Raw genomic sequence first — 12459 nt, 5'->3', positions numbered from 1 at the left:
CCATTACCACTTGCAAAATATTTTTGAAGAAATGATACACAAACACCAAAGAGGAAGAACAGGCTAAAACACATCCATGATGCTAAATGGAAATGCTGGAATGTCTCCCTTTTGTTTGTTTGCAGAAGATGTTAAATCACCCACAGCCTTCTAGTGCAAGGTGCTCACCCCAAGCTAAATGTGGCTTTTTCCTCCTCTCCTCTTTCTAAATGGGAGGTGACAGCCAGAAGAACCAGAGAGACACAAAGAAATTAGACATATTACAAATATTGCCCTCCCTCCCACGTCCACAGCTCCCTCCCAACCTCTACTCACATGACAAGGGCACCCACTCTGTGCTGCTGTGACACACAGCACATGACCACCAGCTCACTGGTGCAGAGGAGACTGTCCTCACCTGGGACCAGCAGGGCAACACGGAGGGTGCATTATCTGCAGAATTACCTAGCAATGATCTTCCTTTAAATATCCCCCCTCTGATCCCCCCCTTTCCTCCTCCCCACCTGCTGCACCCCCACCTACAGGCTATCAGCACCAGATCTGCTCAGATGCTCCAGCGCGCCCATCCCTAGTGCAGAAGCAGGGGCTAATCTGTCGTCTAGCTCTCTGCTAATCAGATAAGTTTATGACAGAAAGTCTTTAGACAGAGGTACTTTCAGCGGGCGTCTGGCTCCAGATTTTCGCAAGATGTAGCAGACAAAAACAGACTCTCATTTCAGCAGCCGCTGTCATGTTCCCTGCTGCTCCCCCCCACCCTTCCCCTGCATGCTCTCCCCACCCCCAGTCTCAGCAACCAGATAGGATGCTCGGATCTCAAAGCCTTTGAGCACCCATTGCATCTTCCTCCGCTAAACCAGTTCGGATTCCTCCTTATGCAAGCAGAAGGCTAATTTCTTAAGCAAGCCCACAGGTGAGTGGGAAGCCCATTTCTCCTGTGCCAAGCAGTTTTGGGTCTTATCCTCTTTTAGCTGCCACCTTTAAGATGCATTATGCAAATATTTTGGTGTCTTAAGTCATTTATGGGATTAATGTGAAGTGATTATCAGTTCTTTTTAATCATGCCAATCAATAACTGGATGTCAGGGACAGAGGACAAATGCAGATAAACGCTGCCATCAGCACAATGCTCAGGAAAGGGCGGAGGAGATGAGCCAGAAGAGCAGAGGGAGAAAGGCAGGCAGTAGGAAGAGAAAAATGGGATAATTACATCTTTGCACTTACAGAGCGTCTCGCATCCCAATCGAGCCCAAAGCACCTCTGATATGTAAACACGGTGAGAGAGCTGCAAGAAGGAATTGTTTTATCCACCACTAAAACACAACCGCCTCTCCCTGTCTCTGGGAATGAGCACAGCAACTCCTTAACACGACTCAATTCTCCAAAGCACGAGTGTGGAACACCACAGTACTGCCATGGAAAGCTACACCCAGGAGAGCCACACAGGAGGAAACACTGCCACACCACAAGTGGTGTTTTTCTTCCTCTAAAGTCTTACAAGAGATTTTCCACGGTCTCAGAACTTGTGGTGGTATGCAAAGGTGTGTTAGCAAGTCCTAACTCCACATGTGAGCAGACACCACAGGGCTGGCTGGTACACTCTGAGCTCAGCTCAGTCTACCCACACCATCAGGCAGGAGCCCAGGAAAACACAACTCTGCTGGAATACCTTTGCAGAAGGCAAAGCGAACACCAAGGTGACATTGAGAGGAAAGGGAAGAAAGCCTAGAGAGGAGGCTGAGGCAGCTTTTAACACATCAGAGCGTCCCCAGGAGCCGTTCCTTTTGCCTTCCTGCATGGGAGGGCTGAAGCAGAGGCTGCCTATTAGTCCTGGGCTTGTTCTACACCTGGCACAGCAAGAGGTCACTTACAGCTGGGGCTCTCTCTGAGGATGAGATGAGGGCAAATGGTGACCAGAGCTTCTTACCAGAAGCTGAGACACCTTTCTGTGCAGGCAGCAGCTTTAAGCATTGCTTTTAAATGCTGCAAGCCAAGCTGGCCCCAGCAAACACAACTCCCCACGCCTGCCATCAGAGCCCAGTGACTGGGTGGGCCCTCTAATCAGGGGCTTACTTGCTAAGGAGCTGCTTAGTCCACAGAGGACTTTCTACCACCCTGTTGGATCAACACAATGAAGCACCAGCTTTGGCTCTGCCGCCTCCACCTTACATAACCACGACCACACAAGACAGCAAACACACCTCATTGTCACCAGAAACCCTCCGAACCAACACACAGCAAAGTTCAAGTAACTGCTCTCAGCCCAAGGCCATTTAATGAAGCTCTTTGGGTACTCCACCAGCTGCTCCATGCCTTAGCCAGAACAAAGGGCTTTCCCAGCTACCAGCCATCTTCAGAAATCACCCTGCTTTTTGTATGTGCACTACCTGGGGCTGGGGCACTGCAACTGCACCCCCAGCCCTGAAAGCCCCTGGCTCCTTAGCCCAAAAGACACAGCAGTACCACAAGCATTGGGAGAGCTGCTCAGCCCACATACCAAAAGTTGCAAAAACACAAGTTGTAACTCCAGCCCAGCCAAATTCCCTCACAGCTCAGCCCTGAACAGACCCTCCTCAACCCCAAGGGAAACACCTCAGCCAAATCTCCATCACTAACACAAAACAAGCAAGCACCTACCTCAGCCCCACCTCATCCATTTGCCATAAAAATCCTAGAAACAACTTAACATGTTCCTTCGTGGTTAAAAAACTCAAGCAACCACTCACCTTCCTCTGGAGACAAGCCGCATGCTGCCCTCCACACTGGCCTCAGCACCCAGCCTCGGCAAAACAGGGAACACCTGTGCCCACTCAGTGCTCACACCTGTGCAGGCAGCCCAGGGGCTGGCCCTCCCCCTGCTTCCATCCCCTTACACTAACTGATTCCCCCTATTTCTCACTCCTGACTCGTCAGCTCTGGATTTTCTGTGCCCACACCCTGTGCAGGAGGCCCAGCCCAGCCCCTCCGGAGTGGAGCCCACCTCGCAGGCAGACACAGCTCTCGCAGCACCCAGCCCAGCAGGGCAAAGCATCACCTGAACCGGTGGCACAGCGCAGGAACAAGACCCCCAGCCCAGGAGACAGGGTGCTCTCTGTGCATTCAACTTCCTCACAGTACAGGAGGGTGTTTCCAAAAGACGGCAGGTCTCTTGGGGAAAAGGCTATTTGCTCCTCTGGGTTTACGCACCACCAAACCTGCTCGTAGTAACCCTGTGGTAGACAGGACCAGCAAACAGTTCATGGGCTCAGGGCTCCATCAGGCAGGACCAGTGCAGGATTAAAGATTCTTCCCTTGGGGATACAACAGGCAAAAGAATACCCAGCATGCAGGACCTCAGGTGAAGATCCAGAGCATGTGCTTTGGGGATCCCAACTTAGATGCCTGAGATGTAGCTGCTTGGTCGGCACAGTGAGTAAGGCAAGTGCAGGCAGGGACCCAGGCTCACCAAAGGGAAACTGCAATCGGTGTGGTACCAACCCCTCCGAAGTCCTCACAACTCTTGCATGACCTCAGTGGGAAGGAGCAGCCCTCTCCAATCCCCTCATGTGGAGGATTCCCCATCTGCGTGCTGAAGGCAGTAATCCCACCCCGTGCTCAGAGCCACACTCTGCTCTTCCTTTGTCTTGCCTGGAAGGCGCTGCGGGGTGCCGGTTACCGCGGGCGCTGCCCGGCCATGCACTGACACACGCACACACAATCAGATTACAGGTCTGATCCCTTCCAGTACCATAATATTATATTTTAAAAACCGGATTAGAGAAGGGGGCTTGAGCAAGATACAGATCTCCTGAAAGGTCAAGGAGGAGACAAATAGCCTTCTGTAGGGCTTGCAGGTTGCCATGGCAACGTTCAGTTTGCATGGGTTTTGGTAATTAATGGTTTGGGGACCCGTGGTAATACAGGTATGTTTCCAAGCAGCAGGGGAACATGTTCTGAGGCACGACTGTCTGGGCACTTCCATCTCCTAGCAGCAAGTTCTGCTCTTGCAGTAAAACACAGGGTAGGAAGCTGAGCAGGGATCCCAGAGGGCACGTGGCTTGTTGGCCACATCCTGACCTGCTGTCAAACTGGGCAGTGACTCGCTGCTACAGACAGTCTCATAAGACCTTTCTTCTGATACGTGGCTCCAGATGATTGAAGCTCTGATCACAAGGCATGTTTTTTTCAGGTATTTCTGCTATTTTGGTGGGCAGTTTTACAGAAGAACTTGCAGCACTAGAAGGTATTTTCATCTGAACTTCGATACACATTTAACTTCAATCCAGAACGCAAAAATTCACCCTGTCCTATTATCTGAACAGTGAATCTAAACACGTCTAGTAAAGATAAACTCCTGTTGCTGCCTTCAATTACAGCTGATACGCTGCTGCTCATTCTCAGTGTGACTCCACCGCCCTGGTTTTGCCACATCGTACTTGGCGGCTGTGGAGTGAGACGTTGAAAAAAGATCTCGTGTGACAAAGAAATGTACAATGAAGGCTGATGGAAGAGTGAGATCCCATCTTCATAAAGACATCCCTCCTGCTAAGAAATAAGGGAAAGGCAGCAGCTACCCAACAACACCATAGGCTTCACTCAAGGCCAACTCCACAGCTCTGAGAACGGTTCCAAATGGCACGAACCTTGTCATGAACCTGGCCTCATAATGCACACACGTTACCAAGGAGTAAAGCTGGCAGTGATGTCTAAGGCCCTGCTTATAATTGAGCTCCTTGTAGCATGGAGAAGTAACCATCCCACTGAACGTGGCATATCTCTACCCTGCCTCTGCCTTGCCCATTTACCCACTGACAAGAACGCCCCAGGCCTCAGCGAGCTGCTTGCACCCGATGGGATTCCCATTCTGCCACTGTCTGGCTGCCAAAAGCAACACTGGGAGAAGTGGCTAGGTGCTAGGGATGGAGCAACTTTCAAATCCTAATGAAGAGAGGGCACAGGAGCAACAGATCCACTTACCAGGAATACAGGAAAGGTGTGATAAGGGTTTGTCTAAGCCACAGGCAACCGAGAGCTCACTGAGTGTTGCAACTCAGCATGGTGCAAGCAGCAACTGCAAAGCTTTAAGGGCCAAGACCAAATGGCTCCTTTACCTGAGTGTAGTATGAAAGGAAAGCTGCCTTGGAGGGCACTTCTGACAACACTGTACACTGGCAACAAGGGAGAGCCGCAGGGGAGCACAGCACAGGAGGCACGTGCCACAGGTTCTGCTGCAGGTTCCATGCTAGGGCTGGAAAACAACCCAAAAAGTCATCCTCATCCCCAAACCTCACCCCCAAACCCAGTGAACGCCAGTGCAGGACTCTGGGAGCACAGTCAGGACATCAGAGCTGTCAGTCTGAAGTTCCCAGTCACATTCCAGTGCTCTGATACAGGGAGCTGGCTCTGCAAAGCAGCAGGGAGAGGTACGAGTAACTAATGGCTCCAAAAATTACCACTGGAGGAAGAAACCCAAATGCTGCTGATGTTCTCTACAAACGCTCATTGCTGCTCTGGCTTTTACTGGTTTAATGGAACCAGCTGGTTGTGTCTTTCAGGTGATTCTGATGAGCCTTCCTGCAATGGCAGCCTAAGGGTCCAGCAGTGGTCAGTGGATAGCTGCATCACTTACAGGAAAAGGCAGTGCAGGAGAGAGACAGCCACCAGCTGCTGGGAACGTCACCCAGACAGAAGGTGCCTGTGTGGGACAAGATGCCACCATGATCCGTTGATTCACCTGTGGAGCCTGCAGAGGAGCAGCTGCAGGACCACAGCTGAGGCAGCAGTGCTGGCGTTCCTGGCATCCACTGCACGAGCAACGTCAGCTAGTCTAGGTAATGAGCCACAACCTGTGCTCAGGGAGGGAGAAGTCTATCACTGGGACTGGCACTGAGCAGCTTGCTACATGTGGCCATCTCTTGGGACATATAAATGAATTAGGAGCAAGCCCTTTCAGGGAGGCTGTGGCAACCAGACATGCAGCAATCCTGCGTGACTGACTTCTGGGAACAATGATCTTCTTTAGAGCAACATCTGCTCTGTCAGCCTCCAACTGTCAGTGTTCGATGCCAGCAGCAATTGCTCCAAGACCCCTTCTGGTCCTGTCTTGTCCCCTGGTCCTCAAGCTGACCAGCATCCAGACACTTCTCTTCAAACTCAAATGGCCCCGGCAAACTAGTCCCTTACCCCTGCTAAAAGGCATCTTCCTAGCCTGGATCTGGAGCCAGCCCTGCCAGCACACTCAGCGTGGGCTGACCTACAGAGGGGACAAGGCAAATGGGACAGACAGACACCCCTGTTCCTGTAAGCAGAGAGGTGCTGACACATGCCTGGGCTATCCCTGACCCCATAGGGAACAGGAGTGGAGACAACCCACCCCTGAGATCCTCTCCAGCTTCAAGCTTCAACCCAAGTCCGATTCAGACCGGGAGCAATGCCTTTTAAATGTGTTTCATTTACAGACATTAGCAGCAACTGCATCTTTAACAAGGAGAAGGATGAGGAGACTAATGGATGGAGACAATTAACCAAAATATAAATCAGTGTCAGAGTCTCTGCATCTAGCAGAGGCAGCCAGGCGCCCGCAGGGTCTGGTGATTCTCGCAACACGCTGCTCCAAGTGACTGCAAAGAGTGATTGCAAAGAGGGGGTGGGAGAAGGGAAGGAGAAAAATCGGTCAAAATTTAAATAATCTTCAATAGCAGCTGCCTGCCTCTTTGCTGCAGCCCTCCCCAAAATAAGGGGGCAGCAGTAGCAGTAGCCTCACTACAAATGCCATGCCCCCATCTCCTCACAGGGTGAGCCAGAATGAGCCCTCTGTGCCTCTTTGGGTCTGTCCATCCTGCTGGCAGACAGGGTTTGCTCTGACCTGCAAGACCACACACAGTAGTATTTCCAAGCTTGATACTCTACGAAGACACACTGAGACAGCTGGGGTTGTTCAGCCTGGAGAAGGCTCTGAGGGGACCTTATAGCAGCCTTCCAGTACCTGAAAGGTGCCTGTAAGAAAGCTGGGGAAGAACTGTTCATGAGGGCACGTAGCAGTAGGATGCAGGGTGATGGTTTAAACTAGAAAAGGGGAGATTTAGGTTGGATATTAGGAAATAGCTCTTCAATGTGAGGGTGGTGGATCACTGGAACAGGTTGCCCAGAGAGGTGGTGGAGGCCCCTTCCCTGGAAATACCCAAGGTCAGGCTTGATTGGGCTCTGAGTGAAGATGTCCCTGCTCACTGTAGGGGTTGGAATAGATGACCTAGAGGCCCTTTCCAACCTAACACATTCTCTATCTACAGTATCAGGCACAAAAAGTGCAGGTCACTCTGCAGAAGAGGTCTTTCACTCCTACAGCACCACTTGGCAGTGCCCAAAACAGGCTGCTCCAGGGGTTAGGACATTCAGCATAAGTTTGCAACTCAAGCTGTCATTTTTCTGCTCCATTTTCCTGCCCAGACTTTGCAAGTATGTGAGTTAACCCTTTGCACCACTGTTCTCATGGTGATGTACAGGGGCACTGTGTGAGTGGGAGGCATCAGACACCAAGAAGCAACCTGGTGCTTCAGCAACAGGAATTCCAGATATATCTGAGCTGAAAAAAAGGAGTGTTATTTTCAGTAGACACAGAACTGCATAGCTCCAGAAACTGCAAGGCAGCTGGCTGGGGAAATAGGGAATGAATCTAGCACTGGACCAGACTGGGGAAGTCTTTTCCTAATGATCAAATCAAAGGCAACCTGTGAAAACCCAGTCAAAAATGCACAGCTGCCTTTGAAGGGATGCAAAGCAGGAGATTGATGCAAGGTTTGGAATAGAAGAGAGAGACTCAGGAAAGTAGCATGGGAGGAAATAAACCTGAAAAATATTTCTTTTTAAATATGTTTCACCAGCTTTCCATCCCCTTAACGATCACACAGCAAGTGCAGGGATTATATTAAATTTTACTGATCGATACAGTTGCCATAAAACTGTCCCGACCCTCTGCCCCTCCCTACAATAAAGCAAGAAAATCATCCAGTATGCAAAAGGAGGGATGTCAGGGCTTGCAGGGGCAGAGGTGCATGGACACCGACGGGGGCAGGGGAAGTGGTGACCAGCACAGCTCTGTGCCCCACGCATCCTCCACACAACCCCCAGCAGCATGCAGAGGGGTTTCTCTTCCTCATTCCCAGCCTGACCGGATGCAAGTCCGGTTCAGGAGAGGATTTCACTGGTACCCCTGGCTCAGGTAGCAGAGACACAGACACTGTTTACTCTGCAGTGACTTCCTTCTACACGCCGTGTGCACCCACGCCAGCCAGGCCAAGTGCCTTGCCCGGCCAGGTCGATACGTCAGGGCTGACAGACACTTTGCAGCTCTAAGGAGATGACAATATTGCCAGAGCCAGCAGAAACACAAGGGATTTTTTTCAATTCTTCTTCTCCATCGACCTCCTCTCCTCACCCTCTCCCCAAAAGACAAGCTCCTGGTGTAAGGATCGGGCCGGTGTCACAGCCAGGCTGTTGTCAGAGTCATTTAGCAGCAAGCAGACAGTGTGAGTGTGTCGCTCAGGGCTACCCAAACTGGAGCATACGCCCAGGGACAGGACAGGCATGTAAATCACTCAGTGGCTGTGCAAAGGGAATAATGAGCTTTTTATGGAAGCCATTAAAAGGAAAACCCAGATTGGTCTATAAATACTGTTGCATCATTATAGCTCTGAGAAACCACCTTATGTAACAGCACGGCTACGTACTGTCAGGACTGGTGTAAAATAACCACGCAAAGGCTCTCCTGGTTTTCAGGCAGCCCTTTTTTAAACCCAAAACAAAACCAATAACCAATTTCCAATGTAACATACACACTCCAGCCCAGCACTTCAAATAATACCACCACCTTCTGTCTCCCTACTACACATAGGTTAATCTGGGGCTTGTTGAAAGGACCAAGGCAGACAGACAGAAACGACCTGGGAAGACAGACAGGACCTGGGAAGACAGACAGGACCCGGGGATTGCTGGCTGTTGTGTTGCTGCAAGAGAAATACCTGACTGCTGCTTCTGCATAAAATGCCACCAATACCCCTCCTTTTCCCTGAACCCACAATGTCCAGCCTCTGTGGGACATTTAATCACGGATTCATTGATTTGCAGCCCCAGAAGGGACTGTTATATCTACCTCGTCTGACCTCCTGTGCAGAACCTGTCAGAGCATCGCCCTGTCGTGCTCCCAGTTAATGGTGGCAGCTCAGAGGGGAAACCCCCCCAAAAAAAGGTGTGACCCCGTGTCTCTGCCCACCAGGAAGCAAATAGAGACACCCCCCCCATCTCAGAACGGCGGCCACACTGGACTGAGTGCTCTGGGAAGAAAATCATCTGTTTATTCCCAAGACCTGATGAATCCCCTCCAGCTGCTGCCGCAGCAGGATGCAAACCTTCCTACCCAGACAAACCAACCCATTTCTCCAGCCTGCTCTGACTCCCTGCCACACACACCACACCAAACCAGCGTGGGATTAACCCTCTTCCAGCCCAGCAGAGCTGAGAGGCACCTTGGGATAAGAAATTCTGCAAAATAACTTTCTCCTCAGCATGTCTTGGGTTGCCCGGGCACGGCCTCCCAGTGCCACAGGTCCTTGAGCAGACAGGCAAGGTCACCATCTCAGGCAGTAAAACCAGGGTCACTGAGTCAGCAGAAAGAGAGAAGGGATGTGGATCAGGGAAAGCTGGCAGCTCAGACCGATCAAGGGCTCTTCCCCTCCTCCCTCAGTGCTGCTTATCACCTTGCACACAGCTCAAAACATCCAGCAGCATCTCCCTAATCACCCAGCACACAGCTGATACCTTTCCTCTCAGGTCGACGGTGGACAGAACAGCCAGAGCAGGATAAGACCTAAAGCTGGGCACAGGAGGATTTGGGTCAAGGATTTGAAGGCTCTGATCAGGTGACTGATGAAGATGTGGATGGGGCTAGGAGGGGGTTGGGGGATGCATGGGGGGAGCAGCAGGGTTTGTTTCCCCATTAAACAATAGGCAGCATGACCCGCTGACAGGCCGTGTCACTTCTCCATCAGAGACAGGCAGATAAGCCCCAGGCAAAGAAGCTGGATGCCAGTGAGCATGTGATGTGCAGCTCGGAGGAGCAGAGGGGCTGCCTCCCTCCTCCAGACCTCGCTGTGCCTTACTGCCTCTCCCCATCCCACATCCCACCCTCCAGGACCTCTCTGGCATGAGCTGGGCAGGCTCAGCTCCTCTCAGCTCCCTCTGACCAGCCACTTCATGAACCACAGCATGGCAAGCTGCTGGGGGGCAAGTCATCTCCCCACCCACCTTTGCACTCCAGACACAAGGCAGAAGCATGGTTTCCAGCAGGCAAAGCCCAGGACACACTGTCCTCTCATTCCTTGGCCTCTCCAGTTATATTTGTATTGCTTAAGTCTTTAGGTTGCCTTTTAAAACTTCATCATCAATTACAAAAATACCTCTTGGTCACTCACTGTCCTTCTTAGACATGAGTCTTGATAGACCTTGACACCAACAATTTACCAGCACCCCACTTCTGCCTCTTGGGAATCTCCACTTGCTGATGAGACATCACCCATCAGACATGGGCAAAAAGGGCAGCAAGGGGGAAAGGTGAGGGAAGGGAAAAGAGGGACAAAAGTTAAACAAGTTTTACCAACTGGAGGGAGCTGAGAGGCCTGAAAATCCCAACCCCAACCATGGGTAATACAGCCCTCATTCTCCCTGAAGACTTATCTTGGGGGAAAAAAAATAATCCTCCTGCAATGTCCCAAGCAAAATGCTCATAAAATTTCATTAATGTTCATGACAGTTCATAAAAATGATCAGTAGAGCTGGCAACTCCAAAATTAGGTGGAAATAAGTATAAAGATGTTTTTATTGTAATCCTGCTTAGTCATTCAGCTCTCTGCAAGCCCATAAATAAAAATAAGATGGAACTACAGCACATTGATGTTGGATGGGAGATGGAGAAGAGATAAAGCACTGAGATGAAGCACAAACCCAGTCTTATTACTACCAGCACCTTATTCTGATAGATGGTTTTGACATGTGTCCATCTGCTAAGGTGCCACAAAAGCATCTGGCAAGGGGGATGCCCACGCTAGGCACTTCAGCCTCAGATTTCCCCTCCTGCCTGCAGTAATGCAGACAGGGCTCCTGAGTTTGAAAATCTATCAGACAGGCCTAATGCATCTTCAATCACACCCTTCCACCACAGTTGTAATCTTGGAGCCAAAAAGCTTACTGAGCAGCAGGGTGAAGGAGCACGGTGACTGCTGAGAAAAGGAGAAGGGTGAAAAGCCTTAGAAATGGGAGTCTGGATCCAAACAAGGTGGGGAAACCTCCAACAGTCACTCTGCTACTCCTGCATCACCAGGATATGCTGGCCCTCCAGATGAGCCACCTAACCCAGACTTGTAAAGAGTACTGAAGAACCACAGAGTCCCCTGGGTTGGAAGAGACCCTTCAGATCATCAGTCCAACCCCAGCCTAACCCTGCCCAGCCCACCTCTAGATCCTGTCCTTAAGGACTCCATCCACAGGCCTTTTAAACCCCTCCAGGGATGGGGACCCCCCCACCTCCCTGGGCAGCCTGTGCCAACGCCTGACAGCCCTTTTGGTGAAGACATTCAGTGAAGTCTGTGGATTACAAAACCGTGGTGCCAGCACCGTGCAAGATGGTCACTGGCAAGGAGCAGCTCCTGGGAAGCACCGTTTGATGCTTGGCAGTCTCCTGCTCCTTCTGCCAGCCTCGCTGCCCCTGGCTCTCTCCTGGGGCTGGGAACACAAAGACCTTGTGCTATTTCCCTCTGATCAGGACACAGAAACCAGCACCCCCAAAAGCTGGTGAGCAGCCTGAAGGTTAATTACAGACTCTTTTCTCCTGCCTGCCATTGTTTCTTAGTGCAGGTGTGCATCCAGGTACACACATGATGAGTCTCTTAAAACCATCTCTGACTTCCACCCTCTACACAGGCCCTTGCTGGGCACCAACCCAGCACAGATTCACCAGAGTTCAGAAGGATTTTTCCATAATGGTCCATCTTCATCAGCTCATCTGCCACAACCACTACAAGTGTCTGTACATTTTTCCTCTGAACATCCATCAAGCCCGTGCTATTGATCACCCCCTCCCCTCCTCAAGCACCGGCTGCAGCTCACCTTGGCCACTCATAATAAAAGTTTCATTAAGAGAATAACGAAGGCAACAGCAGCAAGCAGAAGCACAGCCTGTGACACCCCCTTATTGTCAGTCAAGTGCATTTCATCAATTCCTAAACCCGCTTTCTGCTCTTCTCCTGCCTCCTCACCACACAGACCTCACCAGCCAAGCTCCAGCACTCCCTGCTTCGCTGACTCCTGCAGCTCACAATGGATTCCTCCCTCACTCCAGAGCTTCAGCATGTCTTTGTTTGCCTTTCCCAGGGGCTTAGTGTGCTCCCACACAGATTTCTAAACCCTTCTTTCAGTTCCCCAGTTTGTCATCAA

At 51.0% G+C, this 12459-nt stretch overlaps 1 protein-coding gene across 1 annotated transcript in view; it reads right to left on the bottom strand.

Annotated features, from left to right (window-relative positions):
- Window positions 1-12459, bottom strand: part of SAMD11 (sterile alpha motif domain containing 11) — a gene marked incomplete at its 5' end in the record, with an annotated part of 117522 nt that overhangs the window by 52633 nt on the left and 52430 nt on the right. The gene's annotated exons all lie outside the window — the stretch shown is intronic.

The sequence above is a fragment of the Gallinula chloropus genome (genome assembly GCF_964237585.1).
Source record: "Gallinula chloropus genome assembly, chromosome: 23".
NCBI classification, from domain to species: Eukaryota; Metazoa; Chordata; class Aves; order Gruiformes; family Rallidae; genus Gallinula; species Gallinula chloropus.
Note: the sequence above shows the minus strand (reverse complement) of the source record. Positions and strands in the feature narration are given on the sequence as shown.